At 37.1% G+C, this 24,162-nt stretch overlaps 1 protein-coding gene across 2 annotated transcripts in view; it reads left to right on the top strand.

The window, feature by feature from the left end:
* The first annotated feature begins 283 nt into the window (after positions 1-283).
* The window catches only part of LOC127862175 (uncharacterized), a 48,501-nt gene continuing 24,622 nt past the window's right edge, over positions 284-24,162 (top strand). The window contains exon 1 of one of the 2 annotated variants that reach the window (XM_052401173.1): positions 284-359. The gene's annotated coding sequence lies outside the window, so the exon portion shown is untranslated. The remainder of the gene's footprint in view (positions 360-24,162) is intronic. The other variant, XM_052401174.1, reaches the window with a different exon arrangement.

Below are 24,162 nucleotides of genomic sequence, written 5' to 3' on the forward strand. Positions count from 1 at the left end.
CCCATGTACTTTATATGTCCAATTAAACTACCCAAATGTATATGGGCTTGATATATGGTGCTCATTTGGGACCCATATTACACGAACAGTACTGTAAGGGACGTAATTAAGCATGTGTTAAATGAAAGATGGATTGTCTTAATTTTTTTAATAAATAGCTTTTTCTGGTGTCTCGATTGCATTAAAAGAGGTAGTTTATGATAATATTATATACAGAAATCGACATGTAAAAAAACAAACAAGTTTATTAAAAAAAAAAACACGCTTCCGCGCGAAAGTTCTGTCTGCGCGCTTTTTCTAAACGGTTCTTGGAAATAGGATGTCTGCTGGAGAAAATTGGCAGTGAAATTGCGAAAAAAGTAAGCTTTGTGAACGAATTTACAGACATGTTTTCTAACGAATTTCTGGCACCATGTCTCTTTTTAGAAAAATAAATATCTTCAGGGCTGTCCCATTGTAATTGCAGTTGTTAGAGCGTTAAAAAGTATATGTCACATATTATCGCGATAATCGATTGAATTTTATATTCAAGTCAGAAATTTCAACATTGCTTCGCAATGACGGACAAACGAAAAGCTGATTATTAGTATTCGTACAGAAAAGTTCGTTCTAATGTCGAAGGTCATATATCTGCAATCTACCAAGGTAGTGATCCGGATGAAATGCCTCACACTGAACAATCTCCACGCAAAGTTGTCGTTCCTTGCTCTCACATACAACTCTGCAAAAGGCTCAGCACGCCATTTTGTCTATAAAATAGTTAAAACCGAACAAACGCAATCAATGTATATTTGATTGGATATTTAAGATCGCATGCATTAAATAAATAAATATGACTTAAATGTATGATAAATCGTGCAAAAACTTGTGAGTTTTAATGCAACTCTTTGGAACTAATTTATAACCCATTTACGCAGATGGAATCATTCCACGCACTTCACAAATGTAAACAATTGAACATATTTTTTTGAGTGACGTTAGGAATTGCTCAACGTGTGTATGTATGTTGGTTTCTTAAAATAAAAAAAATCATGGTATGAGATGGTCTTCTTTAATGCAGTGAATGCAGTGTAACCGTCGTGCAAGTGATTGTTTAGTATTCTGTAACCTCAATGATGAACGCTTGGAATCAGGGCCCTCAATCCATTTTAGAGGAAGCAGGTCGCTACCCATAGCAGGGGGAATTTTCGCGGCGTTTCCCTTTTTGTGGGATTTTTAACTTACTCTCTAATTATTACATTTGTACATGTTTGCATTATATTCATTGCTTATTATTTAATTTAGTATGTTTGACAAGATTAAATTAAACAAGAATTGAGATATAGTAATCATGAGACATCTATCTATAAAAAAAGGGGGAAAAGTATACTTTCCAGGGGGGGGGGGGGAATGAGGCCGAATTTCGGCCGTGGATTTGACAGATTGAGGGCCCTGGGAATGATCATGACATAAATGAGAAGCTTTCATAATTATAGTCCGTTCTGAGCCCAACACAGAGGTGAATGTAATGTAACCGTCGTGCAAGAGATTGCACACTGAAATGCCTCACACGTCTGTAAAAAATTTGAGAGAGTTTTATTCTAATTTGTCCGAATTAACAGACTGTACTGATACTGACCAACATGAAGAAACACAGCTTTCAGTTGACAATGAAAGTTCTTCATATTTTCTTCAAGATGATCACTGACTATCATCAATACCCAGGCCTTGACACTAACTTTTTTGACAGGGTACCCGGAGGGAACCCTACTTTCAACTTTTGGTGGCCCTCACCCAAACTAGGGAGTCCTCTTGTTTCAACACACAGCTACTCTCGGCGTAAGGGCAAATAAGTACAAGAAGCATACTTGTACACATTTTTTTATTTCCTATATTCAATTCTGTTGCCATTTAAAGCAGACCCATTAAAAGCTCATAACCTTGTCTTGTAAACTTTTGATATCATGTATTTCATCAATATCATCAGCATCGTCATCCTTGTCATAATCATCTTCAGCATTATCATCTTCAGCATTGCCCTTCGCCGCCAGAACTTAGCGTTTCGGAAGTTCTTATTATAAACTTTTAAGAAATGAAAGGTAATTACGCGCATTCAGGGGTTTCACTGGCTCAACAAAACTTGTTGCAACTTTTTCGCGCCATGAAAACTGTCGATTATTCCAACCTTATTAATAAGAACAAACATTTAAAGAAACCTTACTACATTAATGTCATTGCCTATATTATCACTTTAAAAAGTATATTATTACATAAAAAACAATAAGTACCTTCATAAGTCATACCTTCATAAGTCTTAATAAGCTTTATTTGTATATAAATACCTTTTTTTCAACTTGATAAACAACACAGATAACCAAAATAATATAACATTGTTTACTTCAATGTATTAAACAATATGCTGCCTAAATGTTTCAAAATTATTTATTTAAACATAGAATCACACCAATTTACATCATTTGAAAGGGAAAAAGAAATATAAAACATCAGAAAGTAAATCATCTCACTTAATTTGTTAAACAGTTATATATGGTCATTTGGACATGTCATACATCAGCTTCTGTTGTTAAAACGTTTTCTGTTAGTGGTGGATGATTTCCAGGATCAATTAAATTATAATTGTTCACGCCTATTTCCTGACAGAAAGGCCCAGATAATTACCACCATCTATTCTAGTTGCCTGAAATAACATAAAGCATATTTTTTTTGCAAACTATCAACAACAAACAAACACATGCATGTCACTATCTTTAAATGTCCGAATTTTAACATATCCGAAATATAGTACACCAAGTGAACGATATACTTTTTATTTCAGAAATTGTTGGTACCTTAATCAAATTATATCCTTCCAAGGTCATTATAATAATGGAACTATAAAACAGAAATGCTCACAAATACCGTGTATACCGGCATGTGTTTTTGTGGAGATATTAAATGCTTTTGCCAGCCCGATCGCCTATGGTTTTGATTAAAGAAATAGCGGCTCTAATAATTATTATCCCCCGCCAGAGGCGGAGGGATATTGTTTTGGCGTTGTCCGTCCATCCGGCTGTCCGTCCGGCACTTTTGTGTCCGGAGCCATATCTTGGAAGTTCTTTGGTGGATTTCATTTAAACTTGGTATGAGTATATATATATGCATAAGAGGATGATGCACGCCAAATGGCATTGTACACCATCTGTTAAAAACAGACTTATGGCCTTTTGTATCTTGAAAAAATGCTTTTTAGTGTCCGGAGCCATATCTTGGAAGTTCTTTGGCGGATTTCATTGAAACTTGGTATGAGTATATATATGCATAAGAGGATGATGCACGCCAAATGGCATTGTACACCATCTGTTAAAAACAGACTTATGGCCCTTTGTATCTTGAAAAAATGCTTTTTACTATAGGCACTTTTGTGTCGGGAGCCATATCTTGGAAGTGCTTTGGCGGATTTCATTTAAACTTAGTATGAGTATATATATGCATAAGAGGATGATGCACGCCAAATGGCATTGTACACCATCTGTTAAAAACAGACTTATGGCCCTTTGTATCTTGAAAAAATGCTTTTTACTATAGGCATTTTTGTGTCCGAAGCCATATCTTGGAAGCGCTTTGGCGGATTTCTTTGAAACTTGGTATGAAATAAATTGTGAAGGCTTAAGAACCTTCCTTTGTCTTAGTTTTGTGTTATTGTCCTCCGTCCGTCCATCTATCATTATGTTCATCCGTCCAATTTGCACCCATCCTCAAACAAAGCATATGTTGCGGGGGATACCTTGGGCCTTTCAGGCCCTCTTGTTATAATTACTGATCATCGTGACAGTTTGTCCCAGTGTTACTTTTTTGGGAGCTCAATATCATAAAGGAGCCATTAATAATCCGATAATAACTCCCATAAAACTTGACAATAGCAGTAAAAACACCGTTTGTAACACTTACACTTTTTCAGTGATTTCAATATACTCTCTGCACTGTAGGTCGCTTACATCGTCGAAAATCAATATTTACAACTGACAGACGCTGGCCGCTCATGCTCAGTCGCGTGCTTTCGATTCGCAGTACATTTTCGGATAAGATTTTACCGATTTTTTTTTATAAGCCACTCTTTGAAAATTGGAGGCACTTTTAAAAATTCAAATGGTCAATCAAGACAGAGTGGTTCTATAAATTTAGGGTTCCCGGAGGACCACCCAGCTTGAAAGAACTGGTGGTCCTCGCCAAAATCTGGGGGCCTCGGGTCCCCGGACCACCGTTAGTGTCGAGGCCTGTAGACAGTGTTGAACAATTTCGTGTCTTCAGGTGAAACCTTGATCTCAGGCTCCTCGGCCTCACCACAATCACTTGAGCAGTCTATTGCGGCCTGCTTCACTTCACACTTGACAACATTTCTGTGGTCAATGCTATCATTATGCCTTACTACACTGGATATCTGAATGTTAGGGGATCCGTCATATGCCCAAACACTTGATAATTTCATGGATTTTTTTCTCTTTGCAAAGTTTACAAACAAGTTTATAATTGCTAGTGCTACCAGATTCAACAATCAACCAAGGGAATTTTTCTACCCACTCGACTAATGTTTTTGACTTGTGTTGGATCCGGTATGGGCCACTACTTTCGTTTTGGAAACCCCATCAACAAGTTCATCTACAATACTTCCCCAGATGTCCACGGAACAAAACATGGAATTAATAAGGTCATTAACAATACCCTTTGCAATTTTTTTGCCATCAAATTTATTTACCACGACAAAGGAATCTATAAGGTTTTTTTGTATTTTTGTGGAACTTTCCGTCTGCCTCGAGACGCCATTTTGTTTGACTCGAATGCGTTATCATCTAAATGCTTGGGGAAATACGTTACAATATTAAACAAGCGCTTGTCGATTTAGATTCGAGTCAAAATGGCCAAACCAAAATGTGATTTTTCATTACGCATAGAAGGCGGCTCTAATTGGGTATCGGCGATTTGTTTTGCGTACCGGTACGCTAAGATTTTGAAAAAAATGCGTATCCACATATTTTTTTATTGCGTATTTACGCAAATACGCAGCTTATCTGTAGCTCTGATCACGCGTTTTGTGTGTTGCTCTGGTTTTCGAGAACACTTCGGTGCAAATTTCCATTTAAGAAGCAAACGTCAGTAGTAAAATTACAAAGAGTTAGTGTTCTCGAAAATTAACGATCACAGAACTGTCTATGCTTTACCGACGAACATATATTACATATGTCTATGCATAAACAAAAAAAAATATCTACCAGATATTAAATAAACCTTTAAAGAGTGAAAACAAATATGGCAAACGTCAGTAGTACGTTTAGGAATGGCAAACGTCACAGGGCTTTTTTAAGCGGATGCCCGCTTGCCCATACCGGGTTAAAATCGTCGCGGGCAAGTGATTTTCCACAGTAGATAGTCCGCCGGGCAAGTCCATTTCGTATTAGCATAATTGCGGTATTTTTTCGACTTTTCCCCTTGTATCTATTTATTTTCTTTGGGTCAATATATTTTTTTATCAAGTACAAGTAAAACAAAGTTTGATTGGTCGCTTGCGTTGTATAAGCCAATCTAAACGCTCAAAACAAGTTCTACTCGGCAGACGTTTCAACATGGCGGACGGTAGCGTCCAACCGATCTTTTCATTTAAACATTTTAAATGTTCTGAACCAGACCAAAACAACAATGTCCCTGATTTTAATAACAAGCAAGATAAAATTGTTGGTAGTAACTGTGCTATTCCAATTTTCTTGTGTAAAACCACTCAAACTGAAACAATTTCAGAACAGTTACTAGAACTGGATGAAGAAGCGTATACTACTGATAGTGATGTCTATGAACATGAATATAATAACTGTGAAAAGGATTGTTCAGAGTTTGAAAATCATGTTGAATATGCAGACTGTTTAAAACTTGCTAAGAATGCATATGAAGAGTTTCTCACTATTTTAAACTGTGAATAACTTGTTTGTTACATATTCACAGTTACAAATAGTGAGAAACTCTTCATCAAAGACATCAACATGATTTTCAAACTCTGAACAATCATTTTCACAGTACTATTTTAAGCCCTCCCCCCTTTTAATCTATGCCATGACTTGTATAGATATAGTGACAAGTATACCGTTTTAAAATTTTAATAGTAATAAACTCTTCATATGTATTGTATTCAATAGTGACTATTCAATGAAATAAAACTGTCCAGACTTTGTTTTGTTGACAACTTTATATTATAAAAACGATTCTAATTTTATTTTTGATACATTGAATATAGCTGAAATTAAATCTAGCATAGTAATGCATGTGTTTCAATGCTTTAAAGATCAAATGACAATAAAAAATTGACTTCAAAATAGGGCAACCAGTTTTTAATGAGGGCAAGTAGATGTTCAAAGTAACTTGCCCCCCGGGCAAGTGAGTGTCAATTTCTTACGTTAACCCCTGCGTCAGTAGCAAAAATATGCAAACGGCAGTAGCCGAATAAATGCAAGCGTTTAATTTAATGAAAAACATGTGAAACAATATAATTTATGCTAATTTAGATTTAAATTAGATATATAAGGCGTAACAAAAATAATTGTTTGTTTCCGGTGGCCCGACCCTACCTAATTTTTTGCCGCCGGTCCTAATCTTTTTTGAGCCCAAAACTCGAAAAAAATCGGACCGCGTATTTTTCAGCGACGCACAATAAACTTGTCTACGTTATCCGCATATCATTTTTATTGTTATTGAAGCGCACATGGTAGCTGGCCAATCAGCAATGAGTTTGCTACCACATAATATTGGGTCATTCATGCGCAGACACTGTACACTTGGAATACACAGTCAGTTGATCTTGTCGTCTGCCAACAATAAAGCGGCCGATGGCAACGTCGTATTTAAAGATTAACAAATCAAAAGAAGCGTACCAATAAATAAATTATTTTAAGCTGATTACTTAACACCTTTCTCCCGACTATCGATCTGAATTAAAGGATGATAATTAAATAATTAGTTCTATTTAGACGATGTTACACCTTTTTGCCGATTATCGTTTGAAATTAAAAGGTGATAATTAAGTTGTTTTTACCCACAAAAAATGCTATTGTAAAGCAATATGTCAACCAAATTGTATATTTGCTAGGTTTTGCAATGTTTGCAGTCAAACGATATTCACATTTTATTTAATGTGGCAAACGCGTACAATTTTTCGGACTGTCGTTTTCGGATACATTATTTTTTGTCGATTATAATTTATTTTCGAAGTTCTTTATAGAAGAAATAGAATTACGAATGCACATGCGGTGATACGGACGGTGTGGTTTATAATATTTTAAATTGTATTCACCTGAAAATACGATTGGAAAGAGTATAAAAAAGAACAATTAGTAAGGGCTCTGGATGGGGTGGGGGATCTGCCCTTTATTCCTGTTGGATTCCTGCGGCTGCGGTTCCAAGACCCCCGGCCTAATTTTCAGGATTTCAAATTTGGAACAATCAACACCCCTATTAAATGTACATCTATAAAATAACTTATGTTTGTACTTTGACAAGTACCATACTAATTATTTCTATATTGAAAAATGTATGTTACATTATGATATGTGATATGCCTTTGTTGTCATTAAAATAAATATAAACAAGTTGATAGTAAATGTATATATAATTATTTCAAAACCAGTTTTCGTGCATCGAAAAACAAAAACCTGGTTGGCTCAAAGAAATTTTGGGACAGCGCTAGCCCTGGTAGATAGACCCCACGACACCAGTACATAATATAATCTGAAAATGTGGTCCTTTGGAAGCATAAACTGCATCCAAAAAATATAATAGCACACCAAATTTGATTGGGTCTGTTCATGGTGATAATGCTACATGCAATACCACTCGCGTCCCCCTAGCATGGCTTTTGGGCTATTTAATATATTATAAATTATAAATAATATAGTATATACTCCATGATCCCAAAGGAACAGAAAGAATAACAACACTGAGTCCCTAGTGATATTATGTGCATCTAACAGTTTATAGGTGTCTATCGCAACTGTTGTTTATTTTTGGTATTTTCACTGCATATACCAGACCTGTTTACTTCTACGGATTCGCCGTAGTTACTACGGATTATTTGGCTAAACTATGCACTATGCATTTGTACTGAAAAACTACGGATCCATCGATCAAAATGGTCAAATTTCAGTTTTTATACGCCCGTCTATGACGGGACGTATTATGGTATACCCCGCGTCCGTCTGTCCGTCCGTCTGTCCGTCCGTCTGTCCGTCCGTCTGTCCGTCCGTCTGTCCGTCCGTCCGTCCGTCCGTCCGTCTGTTAATGTCGTACGCTACGTCAAATATCCTTTGACAGATTTTCTTCAAATTTTAACACAATCTTAATATTGATAAACCCTGATCCCCTTTCGTTTTTGACGGAATTCTGAATTGTCGTTCCAGAGTTATGGGACTTTGTTCGTCAAAATTTCGTGATTTCATTGAATGTCCTACTGTAGCTCAAATATCCTTCGATGGATTTTTTTCAAATTTCAACACAATCTTAATATTGATAAACCCTGATCCCCTTTCGTTTTTGACGGAATTCTGAATTGTCGTTCCAGAGTTATGGGACTTTGTTCGTCAAAATTTCGTGATTTCATTGAATGTCCTACCGTAGCTCAAATATCCTTCGATGGATTTTTTTCAAATTTTAACACAATCTTAATATTCATAAACCCTGATCCCCTTTCATTTTTGACGGAATTCTGAATTGTCGTTCCAGAGTTATGCGACTTTGTTCGTCAAAATTTCGTGATTTCATTAAATAAACTGAAGTAAAAAAATGATTCAAAGGGTTATTTATTACCTTACTACTTCATTGGCGAACGACGGGCGTATCATGCGCTCATGGCGCAGCAGTTTATTAATCGTACTTTTGCTTATTTTCGGTCTTTGCGGGTAATTTATCAATCATAATCATTTTGGCGCTTGTGAAGTAAGAAACGTTAAAATTCAAGCCTCCCGGGGAACAAGTGCTGATTGAGCTTGTCGAGTCGTCACCGAACGACAACTGACTTACGTATTGGTTCGCAAATTTAGCCGAATATAGACGATTTTACGTTGCTAGTCAGTATACACATCTCTCTCTCTATTGCGAAGAATACCGACTATAGTCAATGTATCGTGATTGAGCACGCCTGTTTTTACACACGTCCAAGATGGCGGCAAGCAGACGAGAAATTGCGATTTACGGCGAAAATAATAATTACCATTCAAATTAACATCGGATATCATATGGTCATTAGGGAATAATGTAATGCGTGTGTTAATATACGCAAAATAATACGTTTGAGTTCAAACTGCACAGTGAATGTGCGTCATGGAAATGAGTGTTGGAAAATTGGTGTTCAGTCTACTCACAATTAGTATCGTTCGAAAATGGAAAGAGACAAACATGATTTGATTTATATGTTAGTGGATCTGTGTATACTCAGATTCATATGCATATTCTGCTTTATTATGTTTGTTACGCTGTACAGTTTAATGAAATAGCAATTAACTGAGGTTGTCAAGTGCAAGATATTGAAAGGTAAACAAATAAAATATATTATTTTAAATCCATTTAATACATCATTTACACAACAAGAACCCTAAAAGGTGTTTGTCAATATTTGTTTATGTTTTCCCCTTATAATATTTAATTTAAAAAATACTGAATTAAATTAATAGCTACTCTTAAAGAGCTTAATATGATCAAATGGTGTATTTAAGAATCTATAGATTATTGCAAGTTTAATATGCATGTGGATGGATATTAACTAAATATTGTTTTCATTGTAAGAAGACGTTAAAGCAGCACTTTATAATATAAAAATGCTGTCAAACATGCACTTAAAAACAATTTTAATTCTGTTACAAATAATCATATTTATAATGCTTAATGTTTCCCAATGTCATGGTTTATCGCGCTATTTTATCCAATTTCATGGTTTATCACGCTAATTTTCCCAATCCAAATGGCACAGGCTGTAACAAATAAAAGCAAAAAAAATCACTTAACAGATTAAATTATTAGCAAGTAAATTCATCCAATGCTTTATTAACCATTAAACTGATATGTGACCCAGTCATGGTGTTTTAATGCTCAAAATGATTGAAAAGGTTAAAACTACTGACAACAGCCCAAAACTACTGAGAGATGCCCTCTATACTACTGAGAAGCAATCGGTAGGGTAAACAGGTCTGATATACACGTATATGATAATATTTGTTAATGCAGCATCAACATATTGAAAAAATATCCCGGAAAGAGAAATATAATACTTTTGAATATCAACCCTACTTTCGTTTCGACAACTGACGACAGGAATGATTCGATTTACAATGTGAATCTGAATTGAGTTTTATGCAGATTCGTTCATACGACACAAAGACACTTATTTTGTTTCACGGATCATTTCGTTATGTTCAAACAAGTAAAATAGTATAATTCACAAATCAATAAGATTGCATATTATTTTATTAAAGTGATATTATGAATTGAGCTGAAAAAATTAACAGGTCAAAAGAGTTAGTTAAAATGTGGTTAATGACCAATTATCTACAACGCACTACCAGTTGTTTATAAAAAATTTATATTATATTCGATATTTTACGTGACTGGTGAGTCCTCCTCGTCGAAATGATCCGTAAAACAAAATAGTGTCTTTGTGTCGTATGAACGAATCTGCATAAAACTCAATTTAGATTCACATTGTAAATCGAATCATTCCTGTCGTCAGTTGAACTTGTCAAAATAAAAGTACGGTTGATATTCAAAAGCATTATATTTCTCTTTTCGGGATTTAAAAAAAAAATATGTTGATGCTGCATTAACGAATATACGTGTATATGAAGTGCAAACACCAAAAATAAACAACGGTTGCGATAGACACCTATAAACTGTTAGATGCATATAATATCACTTAAACATTAGTTCATTTTTGTTGTTGCAGAATTTATATATGTAGTGCATTAATTTATGACATTAATCTTAATTGTTATATTTAATTTAAATCTAAATTAGCATAAATTATATTGTTTCTTATGTTTTTCATTAAATTAAACGCTTGCATTTATTCGGCTACTGCCGTTTGCATATTTTTGCTACTGACGTTTGCCATTTCTAAACGTACTACTGACGTTTGCCATATTTGTTTTCACTCTTTAAACGTTTATTATGCCCCCCTTCGAAGAAGAGGGGGTATATTGCTTTGCTCATGTCGGTCTGTCGGTCAGTCGGTTTGTCGGTTGGTCCGTCCACCAGGTGGTTGTCAGACGATAACTCAAGAACGCTTGAGCCTAGGATCATGAAACTTCATAGGTACATTGATCATGACTCGCAGATGACCCCTATTGATTTTTAGGTCAAAGGTCAAGGTCACAGTGACCTGAAATAGTAAAATGGTTTTTGAATGATAACTCAAGAACGCATACGCCTAGGATCATGAAACTTCATGGGTAGATTGATCATGACTCGCAGATGACCCCTATTGATTTTTAGGTCAAAGGTCAAGGTCACGGTGACCCGAAATAGTAAAATGGTTTCCGGATGATAACTCAAGAATGCATATGCCTAGGATCATGAAACTTCATGGGTAGATTGATCATGACTCGCAGATGACCCCTATTGATTTTGAGGTCACTAGGTCAAAGGTCAAGGTCACGGTGACCCGAAATAGTAAAATGGTTTTCGGATGATAACTCAAGAACGCATATGCCTAGGATCATGAAACTTCACAGGTAGATTGATCATGACTCGCAGATGACCCCTATTGATTTTGAGGTCACAAGGTCAAAGGTCAAGGTCACGGTGACCTGAAATAGTAAAATGATTTTCGGATGATAACTCAAGAACGCTTTTGCCTAGGATCATGACACTTCACAGGTACATTGATCTTGACTCGCAGATGACCCCTATTGATTTTCAGGTCACTAGGTCAAAGGTCAAGGTCACAGTGGCAAAAAACGTATTCACACAATGGCTGCCACTACAACGGACAGCCCATATGGGGGGCATGCATGTTTTACAAACAGCCCTTGTTTAATATCTGGTAGATATTTTTGTTTGTTTATGCATAGACATATGTAATATATGTTCGTCCGGTAAAGCATAGACAGTTCTGTGATCTTTAATATTCGAGAACACTGACTCTTTGTAATTTTACTACTGACGCTTGCTTCTTAAATGGAAATTTGCGCCGAAGTGTTCTCGAAAACCAGAGCAGCACACAAAACGCGTGATATACCGATCGAAAGCTATATGCATGCCATATTGCATGCACTAGGTCGTATGAAAGTCAGAGGATGATCAGCAAATATATTGAAAAAAGAACTACCTTGCGCGGCTGTTTGTTGTCATAAAATGACTACTGCAATTACTTCTGTGGTCACGTGACAGTTTTTGTTCATTCACAGTGTATTGTCAGACTCAGAATCCCCCAAATCTGCCTCTCTTACTACTAATCCAACTGTCCCCCCAAAAAATGTTAAAAATTTCTTCTCCAGCCTAAAAGTCATGACCATAAATTTTCAATCCATTGTAAACAAGAAACTAGAATTCCTAGCCCTTCTTGATTCAGATAAACCTGACATAGTTTTTGGCACAGAGTCATGGCTTACACCCAAACACACTGAAATTTTTCCCCAATCCTTAGGTTACACCCCATTCAGACATGATAGAACAACAGGTAAATCTGGGGGTGGGGTCTTTATCCTGGTCAAAAATACAATTGTTGTCTCAGAAATGAAAAAGTTGCAAACAAACTGTGAAATCCTTTGGTTAAAACTTGAAATATTTGGAGCTCAACCCCTGTACTTGGGATCATACTACAGACCCCACGAACAAGATGAAAATAGTATATTAGAATTACATAAGTCACTACGACTGGTTAACAAACTCAAAGGTAAAGTGTGGCTTACTGGGGACTTTAATTTTCCGAAACTATCCTGGGACAGCCAAGGTATTCCCTCAGCTAAAGATGGCTGCTCCCTTCCAAAACTCTACGATGACTTCTTATCACTTATAAATGACTTCTCTCTCCAACAAATGGTCAGTTTCCCAACAAGGTTAACAAATACCTTAGATCTGTTCTTTACGTCAAACCCCTCCCTCATTAAAAATGTAAAGTTAGTAGCCGGTATCTCTGATCACGACATTGTCCAAATCACTTTTGATATCAAACCCCGACTAAATCGACAAAAGCCCCGCACTGTACACCTATTCCGTAAAGCCAATTGGGTCAACTTTCAACAATACATGGTTTCTAGGTTCCCTACCATGTTCACAAATTACCAATCTAAGTCCATCGAAGAGCTATGGACTGAATTCAAGGACCTTCTCCGAAAGAGATCAAACCTCTTTATTCCCTCAAAAAGGTTGGGATCAAAACCCTCTCTTCCCTGGATCACCCAAAGTATCCTAAGACAAATAAGAAAAAGAAACAAATTGTACGTTAAACAGAAAACTGGCAGTCCCAAGGTCAAACAACAGTATAGAGAACTCAGAAATCAGGTTAAAAATAAAATAAATCAGGCCCACTACAGTTACCTTAAATATGTACTCGAAACGCAGTCTGGTGATCCAGACACCCGCCATATAGGTCAAAATTTCTCCCGTAAGAAGCTCTTCTCCACCATCAAAAATGCTAAACAGGATACCCAAGGTATCGCTCCTCTACTTGAAAATGATAATCTCATCACTGATAGCAAGGGTCAAGCAAACTTCCTCAGTCGCCAGTTTCAGTCCGTCTTCACCCCAATGAATCCTCTAAAATTAGGTCAACTCTGTTTAATGAGAGCCCAAACCCTGTTTAGCAACACCCCAAAGTCAAAATACCCCAAAATGCCTGAAATCTCCATAAGTGTAAGTGGTGTCCAAAAGCTTCTGTCCAACTTGCAGACTGGCAAAGCTTGCGGCCCTGACAATATCAAGCCTATTGTCCTAAAAAATCTAAGCGTACAAATTGCCCCCTTGGTTACCTGAATCTTTCAAAAATCTCTAGACACAGGCACTATCCCCTCCGACTGGATCAAGGCGAACATCACCCCCCTTTTCAAAAAAGGCGACAAAAGTAACCCCGCTAACTATAGGCCGATTTCACTGACATGTGTTCTTTGCAAAGTCATGGAACATATCGTCGCCTTAAAACATCACCAAACACTTCCAGGTCAACAACATTCTTTTCCATCAACAGCATGGCTTTAGGTCAAAACTGTCATGCGAGACACAGCTCATAGGACTTGTAGAGGACTTATCCAGGAACCTTATTCATGGTCAACAAACAGATCTAATACTCCTGGATTTCTCGAAAGCGTTCGACAAGGTCAATCACATGAAGTTACTCTACAAACTGCACCAACACTGCATCCAAGATAGCACATTACAATGGGTCAAATCTTTTTATAGGTCGACTTCAGTCTGTCTTGGTAAATGGTGACAATTCAGACGAGGTTCCAGTCACATCAGGTGTCCCTCAGGGCTCTGTTCTCGGCCCTCTCCTCTTCTTACTTTACTTAAACGATCTGCCAGAAAACATAGTGTCACAGGTCCGGTTATTTGCTGATGACACTGCTGTCTATATCACGGTCAACAATCCCACTGAACAAAATACCCTGCAAGAAGATCTAGATCGGCTACAAAAATGGGAACACTCTTGGGATATGGAATTTAATCCTTCCAAGTGTACGGTTATGAACATCACCAGGTCAAAACAACCCTACAAATCCACTTACACACTCCACGGTCATACCCTTGAAACAGTTAGTGATGCTAAATACTTGGGTGTTAGCATCACATCTGACCTCAGCTGGAATAAACACATAAACCAGGTTACTGCAACAGCCAGTCAAACACTTAACTTCATTAAACGCAACATTCCCATAAAACACCCACGCATTAGAGAATTTGCCTTCAAAACCCTTGTCCGCCCACAACTTGAGTATAGTAGCTCAGTGTGGAGCCCACACACACAACACAACACAAACAAGATCCAGATGGTCCAACGCAGGGCCGCTCGATGGGTTACAAATGATTACTCATATCACAACAGTGTCACACACATGCTAGACAAATTAGGGTGGCGTTCACTTGAGAACAGGTATGACTCCCGGCTACTAATGTTCTATAAATTTGTCCACGGACTGGTTGCTGTACCAATGCCTCCCTACGTCACTCCTCCGACCCGGCTCACTAGACATCTGCACCCTCTTTCATTCAGACAAGTCCCCACTCCAAGCAACTACTATAAATTTTCCTTCTATCCAGCCTCTATTGTCCTATGGAACTCTCTACCAGCCAATATTGTACAGGCACCTACCCGCCCGGGTGTACTTTGTCCAGGGTTTTCCATGGAAATCCATGGAAAATATGAGGCTGGAGTATTCGGACTAAGTTTCCAGCCTTTTCCAGCGTCAATATTTAAAAAAAAGGGTGGAAAATTGTCCATGGTATGTGGAAATAGCCTGGAATAGTTTCCATGGTTTTCCAGGCTCCCTGGAATAATTACCATGGAACAATTCCAGGGTTTTCCAGCCAGCATGGAACAAATACCATCCGAATACTCCATGTAATCTGGAAAACCATGGATTTATTTCTAGAGTTTTCCAGATTACATGGAGTATTCGGACGGTATTTTTTCCATGCTGGCTGGAAAACCCTGGAAAATGTTCCAGGGTTTTTCCATGTTTAATATTCCATGGATGCCTGGTATAACATGGAAAATTGTCCAGCATTTACCATGGTCACTGAATAGAAAAAGAAATTTCTGGTCTAAAAACAATATTCATTTATTAAATGAATACAATACTCACAGCTTAAGTAAATCATAATTTAAGGTTAGATTAAAACAAAACAAACAAGAGCACCGCCTTGCGGGTGCAGACCGCTCATCTATTTTCTTTTTAAAGGTGAAGGGACTCTAATTTTCAATCACAAAGGAGGGAGGGGTGGAGTGAAGAGGGGTGTATAGTGTGGGGTTGTGGACATTTATTACATTATCTTCCAAAAAAGCGAGAAAAAAAAAAAAAATCGGGGGGGGGGGGGGATTTTTTGGGTGCGATTGTTGGACGGTATTTCAAACATAACCGTTTAAAAAAAAAATTGGGGGGGGGGGTAATTTGTGAGATGATCTTTAAAAAAAAAAAAAAAAACAAATTGGGGGGGGGGGGTATAGTGTGAGGGTGTGGTGGTCATTTGTGAGATGATCTTAAAAAAAAAAAAAAAAAAAAAAAATTAGGGGAGGGGGGAGGGCACGGGGAATGGTTTGGGTGGAGTCTATTGTGGTATGTCAGGTAAGAGTAGTTTTGTCAAAGTATCAATCAAATCTAATCATAAATAAAGAAATTATGGCAATTTTAGCAAAATTTAATAATTTGACCTTGAGAGTCAAGGTCATTCAAAGGTCAAGGTAAAATTCAACTTGCCAGGTACAGTAACCTCATGATAGCATGAAAGTATTTGAAGTTTGAAAGCAATAGCCTTGATAGTTAAGAAGTAAAGTGGATTGAAACACAAAATTTAACCATATATTCAAAGTTACTAAGTCAAAAAAGGGCCATAATTCCGTAACAAACTGTGAAATCCTTTGGTTAAAACTTGAAATATTTGGAGCTCAACCCCTGTACTTGGGATCATACTACAGACCCCACGAACAAGATGAAAATAGTATATTAGAATTACATAAGTCACTACGACTGGTTAACAAACTCAAAGGTAAAGTGTGGCTTACTGGGGACTTTAATTTTCCGAAACTATCCTGGGACAGCCAAGGTATTCCCTCAGCTAAAGATGGCTGCTCCCTTCCAAAACTCTACGATGACTTCTTATCACTTATAAATGACTTCTCTCTCCAACAAATGGTCAGTTTCCCAACAAGGTTAACAAATACCTTAGATCTGTTCTTTACGTCAAACCCCTCCCTCATTAAAAATGTAAAGTTAGTAGCCGGTATCTCTGATCACGACATTGTCCAAATCACTTTTGATATCAAACCCCGACTAAATCGACAAAAGCCCCGCACTGTACACCTATTCCGTAAAGCCAATTGGGTCAACTTTCAACAATACATGGTTTCTAGGTTCCCTACCATGTTCACAAATTACCAATCTAAGTCCATCGAAGAGCTATGGACTGAATTCAAGGACCTTCTCCGAAAGAGATCAAACCTCTTTATTCCCTCAAAAAGGTTGGGATCAAAACCCTCTCTTCCCTGGATCACCCAAAGTATCCTAAGACAAATAAGAAAAAGAAACAAATTGTACGTTAAACAGAAAACTGGCAGTCCCAAGGTCAAACAACAGTATAGAGAACTCAGAAATCAGGTTAAAAATAAAATAAATCAGGCCCACTACAGTTACCTTAAATATGTACTCGAAACGCAGTCTGGTGATCCAGACACCCGCCATATAGGTCAAAATTTCTCCCGTAAGAAGCTCTTCTCCACCATCAAAAATGCTAAACAGGATACCCAAGGTATCGCTCCTCTACTTGAAAATGATAATCTCATCACTGATAGCAAGGGTCAAGCAAACTTCCTCAGTCGCCAGTTTCAGTCCGTCTTCACCCCAATGAATCCTCTAAAATTAGGTCAACTCTGTTTAATGAGAGCCCAAACCCTGTTTAGCAACACCCCAAAGTCAAAATACCCCAAAATGCCTGAAATCTCCATAAGTGTAAGTGGTGTCCAAAAGCTTCTGTCCAACTTGCAGACTGGCAAAGCTTGCGGCCCTGACAATATCAAGCCTATTGTCCTAAAAAATCTAAGCGTACAAATTGCCCCCTTGGTTACCTGAATCTTTCAAAAATCTCTAGACACAGGCACTATCCCCTCCGACTGGATCAAGGCGAACATCACCCCCCTTTTCAAAAAAGGCGACAAAAGTAACCCCGCTAACTATAGGCCGATTTCACTGACATGTGTTCTTTGCAAAGTCATGGAACATATCGTCGCCTTAAAACATCACCAAACACTTCCAGGTCAACAACATTCTTTTCCATCAACAGCATGGCTTTAGGTCAAAACTGTCATGCGAGACACAGCTCATAGGACTTGTAGAGGACTTATCCAGGAACCTTATTCATGGTCAACAAACAGATCTAATACTCCTGGATTTCTCGAAAGCGTTCGACAAGGTCAATCACATGAAGTTACTCTACAAACTGCACCAACACTGCATCCAAGATAGCACATTACAATGGGTCAAATCTTTTTATAGGTCGACTTCAGTCTGTCTTGGTAAATGGTGACAATTCAGACGAGGTTCCAGTCACATCAGGTGTCCCTCAGGGCTCTGTTCTCGGCCCTCTCCTCTTCTTACTTTACTTAAACGATCTGCCAGAAAACATAGTGTCACAGGTCCGGTTATTTGCTGATGACACTGCTGTCTATATCACGGTCAACAATCCCACTGAACAAAATACCCTGCAAGAAGATCTAGATCGGCTACAAAAATGGGAACACTCTTGGGATATGGAATTTAATCCTTCCAAGTGTACGGTTATGAACATCACCAGGTCAAAACAACCCTACAAATCCACTTACACACTCCACGGTCATACCCTTGAAACAGTTAGTGATGCTAAATACTTGGGTGTTAGCATCACATCTGACCTCAGCTGGAATAAACACATAAACCAGGTTACTGCAACAGCCAGTCAAACACTTAACTTCATTAAACGCAACATTCCCATAAAACACCCACGCATTAGAGAATTTGCCTTCAAAACCCTTGTCCGCCCACAACTTGAGTATAGTAGCTCAGTGTGGAGCCCACACACACAACACAACACAAACAAGATCCAGATGGTCCAACGCAGGGCCGCTCGATGGGTTACAAATGATTACTCATATCACAACAGTGTCACACACATGCTAGACAAATTAGGGTGGCGTTCACTTGAGAACAGGTATGACTCCCGGCTACTAATGTTCTATAAATTTGTCCACGGACTGGTTGCTGTACCAATGCCTCCCTACGTCACTCCTCCGACCCGGCTCACTAGACATCTGCACCCTCTTTCATTCAGACAAGTCCCCACTCCAAGCAACTACTATAAATTTTCCTTCTATCCAGCCTCTATTGTCCTATGGAACTCTCTACCAGCCAATATTGTACAGGCACCTACCCGCCCGGGTGTACTTTGTCCAGGGTTTTCCATGGAAATCCATGGAAAATATGAGGCTGGAGTATTCGGACTAAGTTTCCAGCCTTTTCCAGCGTCAATATTTAAAAAAAAGGGTGGAAAATTGTCCATGGTATGTGGAAATAGCCTGGAATAGTTTCCATGGTTTTCCAGGCTCCCTGGAATAATTACCATGGAACAATTCCAGGGTTTTCCAGCCAGCATGGAACAAATACCATCCGAATACTCCATGTAATCTGGAAAACCATGGATTTATTTCTAGAGTTTTCCAGATTACATGGAGTATTCGGACGGTATTTTTTCCATGCTGGCTGGAAAACCCTGGAAAATGTTCCAGGGTTTTTCCATGTTTAATATTCCATGGATGCCTGGTATAACATGGAAAATTGTCCAGCATTTACCATGGTCACTGAATAGAAAAAGAAATTTCTGGTCTAAAAACAATATTCATTTATTAAATGAATACAATACTCACAGCTTAAGTAAATCATAATTTAAGGTTAGATTAAAACAAAACAAACAAGAGCACCGCCTTGCGGGTGCAGACCGCTCATCTATTTTCTTTTTAAAGGTGAAGGGACTCTAATTTTCAATCACAAAGGAGGGAGGGGTGGAGTGAAGAGGGGTGTATAGTGTGGGGTTGTGGACATTTATTACATTATCTTCCAAAAAAGCGAAAAAAAAAAAAAAATCGGGGGGGGGGGGGGGGGATTTTTTGGGTGCGATTGTTGGACGGTATTTCAAACATAACCGTTTAAAAAAAAAATTGGGGGGGGGGGGTAATTTGTGAGATGATCTTTAAAAAAAAAAAAAAAAACAAATTGGGGGGGGGGGGGGTATAGTGTGAGGGTGTGGTGGTCATTTGTGAGATGATCTTAAAAAAAAAAAAAAAAAAAAATTAGGGGAGGGGGGAGGGCACGGGGAATGGTTTGGGTGGAGTCTATTGTGGTATGTCAGGTAAGAGTAGTTTTGTCAAAGTATCAATCAAATCTAATCATAAATAAAGAAATTATGGCAATTTTAGCAAAATTTAATAATTTGACCTTGAGAGTCAAGGTCATTCAAAGGTCAAGGTAAAATTCAACTTGCCAGGTACAGTAACCTCATGATAGCATGAAAGTATTTGAAGTTTGAAAGCAATAGCCTTGATAGTTAAGAAGTAAAGTGGATTGAAACACAAAATTTAACCATATATTCAAAGTTACTAAGTCAAAAAAGGGCCATAATTCCGTAACAATGACAACCAGAGTTATGCAACTTGTCCTTTTACTGTACCCTTATGATAGTTTGTGAGTGTTCCAAGTATGAAAGCAATATCTATGATACTTTAGGGGTAAAGTGGACGAAAACACAAATCTTAACCAAATTTTCAATTTTCTAAGTATAAAGGGCCCATAATTCCGCCCAAATGCCAGTCAGAGTTACATAACTTTGCCTGCACGGTCCCCTTATGATAGTTAATAAGTGTTGCAAGTATGAAAGCAATAGCTTTGATACTGTAGGAATAAAGTGGACCTAAACACAAAACTTAACCAAATTTTCAATTTTCTAAGTACAAAAAGGGCACATAATTCTGTCAAAATGCCAGTCAGAGTTACATTACTTTGCCTGCACAGTCCCCTTATGATAGCTAGTAAGTGTTGCAAGTATGAAAGCAATAGCTTTGATACTTAAGGACTAAAATGGACCTAAACACAAAACTTAATCAAAATTTTCAATTTTCTAAGAGTAAAAAGGGCACATAATTCTGTCAAAATGCACGCCAGAGTTATCTTACTTTGCCTGCCCAGTCCCCTCATGATAGTAAGTAAATGTACCAAGTTTGAATGCAATAGCATTGATACTTTCTGAGAAAAGTGGACCTAAACGCAAAACTTAACCAAAATTTTCAATTTTCTAAGTATAAAAAGGGCACATTATTCTGTCAAAATGCACGCCAGAGTTATCTAATTTTGCCTGCCCAGTCCCCTCATGATAGTAAGTAAGTGTACCAAGTTTGAATGCAATAGCATTGATACTTTCTGAGAAAAGTGGACCTAAACGCAAAACTTAACCGGACGCCGACGCCAAGGTGATGACAATAGCTCATAATTTTTTTTCAAAAAATAGATGAGCTAAAAATCAACATAATGCCTTAGTTTCTTCGATGTATTATTTTGTTCACAATTCATCAAAATATAACATCAGATTACAAATTGTGTTACATTTATTTAACAAATTATTCAGATCAAACAAGTGTTGTTTAATACATGCTTACAAAGCCTCTAGGTCCATTATCATAAATCAGGCCCTAACATAACAGAACAGGCGCTACTTTAAAAGTTAAAAAGTATAATGCAACCTTCACAACATGTATTCAAAGTAACAAAATACAAGCAAGTCAAGTAATATACAGTAACAATTCACGAACCCTGTACAAACGATATACAAGAAACAAAATGAAAAATTTAAGTTATTTTAGCTGCTTCATGTATGTCACAATATATGTAGCTGCCCATGAGCACAAGGATACTATTTTTATGTCCCCCACTATAGTAGTGGGGGACATATTGTTTTTGCCCTGTCTGTTGGTTGGTCTGTTGGTTGGTTGGTTGGTTTGCGCCAACTTTAACATTTTGCAATAACTTTTGCTATATAAAATATAGCAACTTGATATTTGGCATGCATGTGTATCTCATGGAGCTGCACATTTTCAGTGGTGAAAGGTCAAGGTCATCCTTCAAGGTCAGAGGTCAAATATATGTGGCCAAAATCGCTCATTTTATGAATACTTTTGCAATATTGAAGATAGCAACTTGATATTTGGCATGCATGTGTATCTCATGGAGCTGCACATTTTGAGTGGTGAAAGGTCAAGGTCATCCTTCAAGGTCAGAGGTCAAATATATGTGGCCCAAATCGCTTATTTTATGAATACTTTTGCAATATTGAAGATAGCAACTTGATATTTGGCATGCATGTGTAACTTATGGAGCTGCACATTTTGAGTGGTGAAAGGTCAAGGTCATCCTTCAAAGTCAGAGGTCAAATATATGTGGCCCAAATCGCTTATTTTATGAAAACTTTTGCAATATTGAAGATAGCAACTTGATATTTGGCATGCATGTGTAACTTTAGGAGCTTCACATTTTGAGTCGTGAAAGGTCAAGGTCATCCTTCTAGGTCAAATATATGGGTCAAAATTGCTCATGTAATTTAACTTCTGCAATATTGAAGCTAGCAATTTTATATTTGACATGCATGTGTATCTCATGGAGCTGCACATTTTGAGTGGTGAAGGGTCAAGGTCAAGGTCATCCTTCAAGGTCAAACGTCATATAGGGGGACATTGTGTTTCACAAACACATCTTGTTCTCAGCTACTTTCACTTTAATGCAATTTAGGTGCTTAATTTCATTAAAATACTTTTATATAATTTTATTGTTCAAAGAAATTCAGAACATAATGCATGTACATGTATTACTTTCCAAGTGACAATTTAAAATATAATTGCAAGTCTAAAACTTGTGTGGGCAGCTTAGTAAATTATAAGTACCCAGGTGGGATAAAATTACAGTTTTTAAAAACTTTTTTGTTAATTAGCTGGGCTTCAGTAGGTCGTGGATCTTTTATAGAACTTGTACTGCTGTTATACTGTACTGCTCCTGCATGATCTCTGAAAGAAAAACAAAGCAAACAATATTACAAGAAAGTCATAAGTTTTTTACATTCATCTGTAAAAGTAAATGTGCAGCAATCATATGATTGAATATCTATACTTCAATGCTCATTCATATTTTAATCTATTTTAGATATTTCATATCACTGCTCAATTCGGTACATCTGGCTTTTTTGTATTTTAGCGAACATTTACGATCCTAAGTAATTAGCAATTATTTCTTTTCCATTTACTGAAATTTATTCTCTTAAAGTTTGCAAGCGGGCTTTAATAATCTACTTGCAAACAGGCAACCACACAGGAAAACTGAGACTTTCAAGTGAATAAATTGGTGATTTAACTTATATTTTTATATGACTCTCTTTTATTTTGAAATTTATATTGTTGTTTTCTTAAATGCCCCAAAACGGGGTACACTAGCATGTATCTGGAAACTCAAACATATATAGGAATTTTATATTCAGATATTGCTATATGAAAGTTATGCTAATTTGCTAATTCATATAAAAATAACCTGTAATTGAAACTAGACCAAAATATTGGATACCAAAAAGACAAAATACTTTCAGGTGGTTAACACTAAATTACTTATATGAGCCCGGGGCATAACAATATTTACCATGAATTTGTGGCCATGTTAGTCCTCTTGGTAAATGCGCCAAAAGAACCGCTTTGCTGTCTTCGGTTATTTCCCTGCCAAACTCTGCAGTATCTTCTATCAACTGGTCAGCTACAGTTAAAGCACATAATGAAAATGTATATAGAAAATAATTCAAGTATTGTTTTAAATATTTAGTAAAATGGTCTTTAAATAATAACTTACAATGAAGTTAATACATCACAAATCATAGCATAACAAAATTTGTTGGTATGATTAGTACAAATTTATTATTGCTATAATTAGTATGATGTGTAATTCTATTGGTATGAAAATGCACAGTGAAACAAAAAAAACACAATGCTATTGGTTTAATTAATTTATTTATAAACATTAACAGCATTAATGAGCATTGAATTCTCATCATGTACAGCACATAACTCCCTTAGCCTCAGTTCCCTAGCCATGCATTATAAATTTCCGATACTACATTCAAGCTTATTAATATCTCCACATAGGACTACCTTTATCAAGCTGCAAACTGCACTTAGTGAAAATGTGTGTGACAGCTGCTTTTAAACTTCTATATTTGCCATACTTTTACCTAAAATGTCACATAAAAAAGGTCTACAATGATGCCATAAGAAGAATAAATTTAAAAGGAATATTTAAAAATAATGAAAAGCACAAACCTTCAGTTGTTGTTCTATTCCTAGAGAGACTTCTGAAACACTTGTATGCATCACTTTTTAACAACATTTCATGTCACTTT

This window comes from Dreissena polymorpha, chromosome 16, assembly GCF_020536995.1.
Source record: "Dreissena polymorpha isolate Duluth1 chromosome 16, UMN_Dpol_1.0, whole genome shotgun sequence".
NCBI classification, from domain to species: domain Eukaryota; kingdom Metazoa; phylum Mollusca; class Bivalvia; order Myida; family Dreissenidae; genus Dreissena; species Dreissena polymorpha.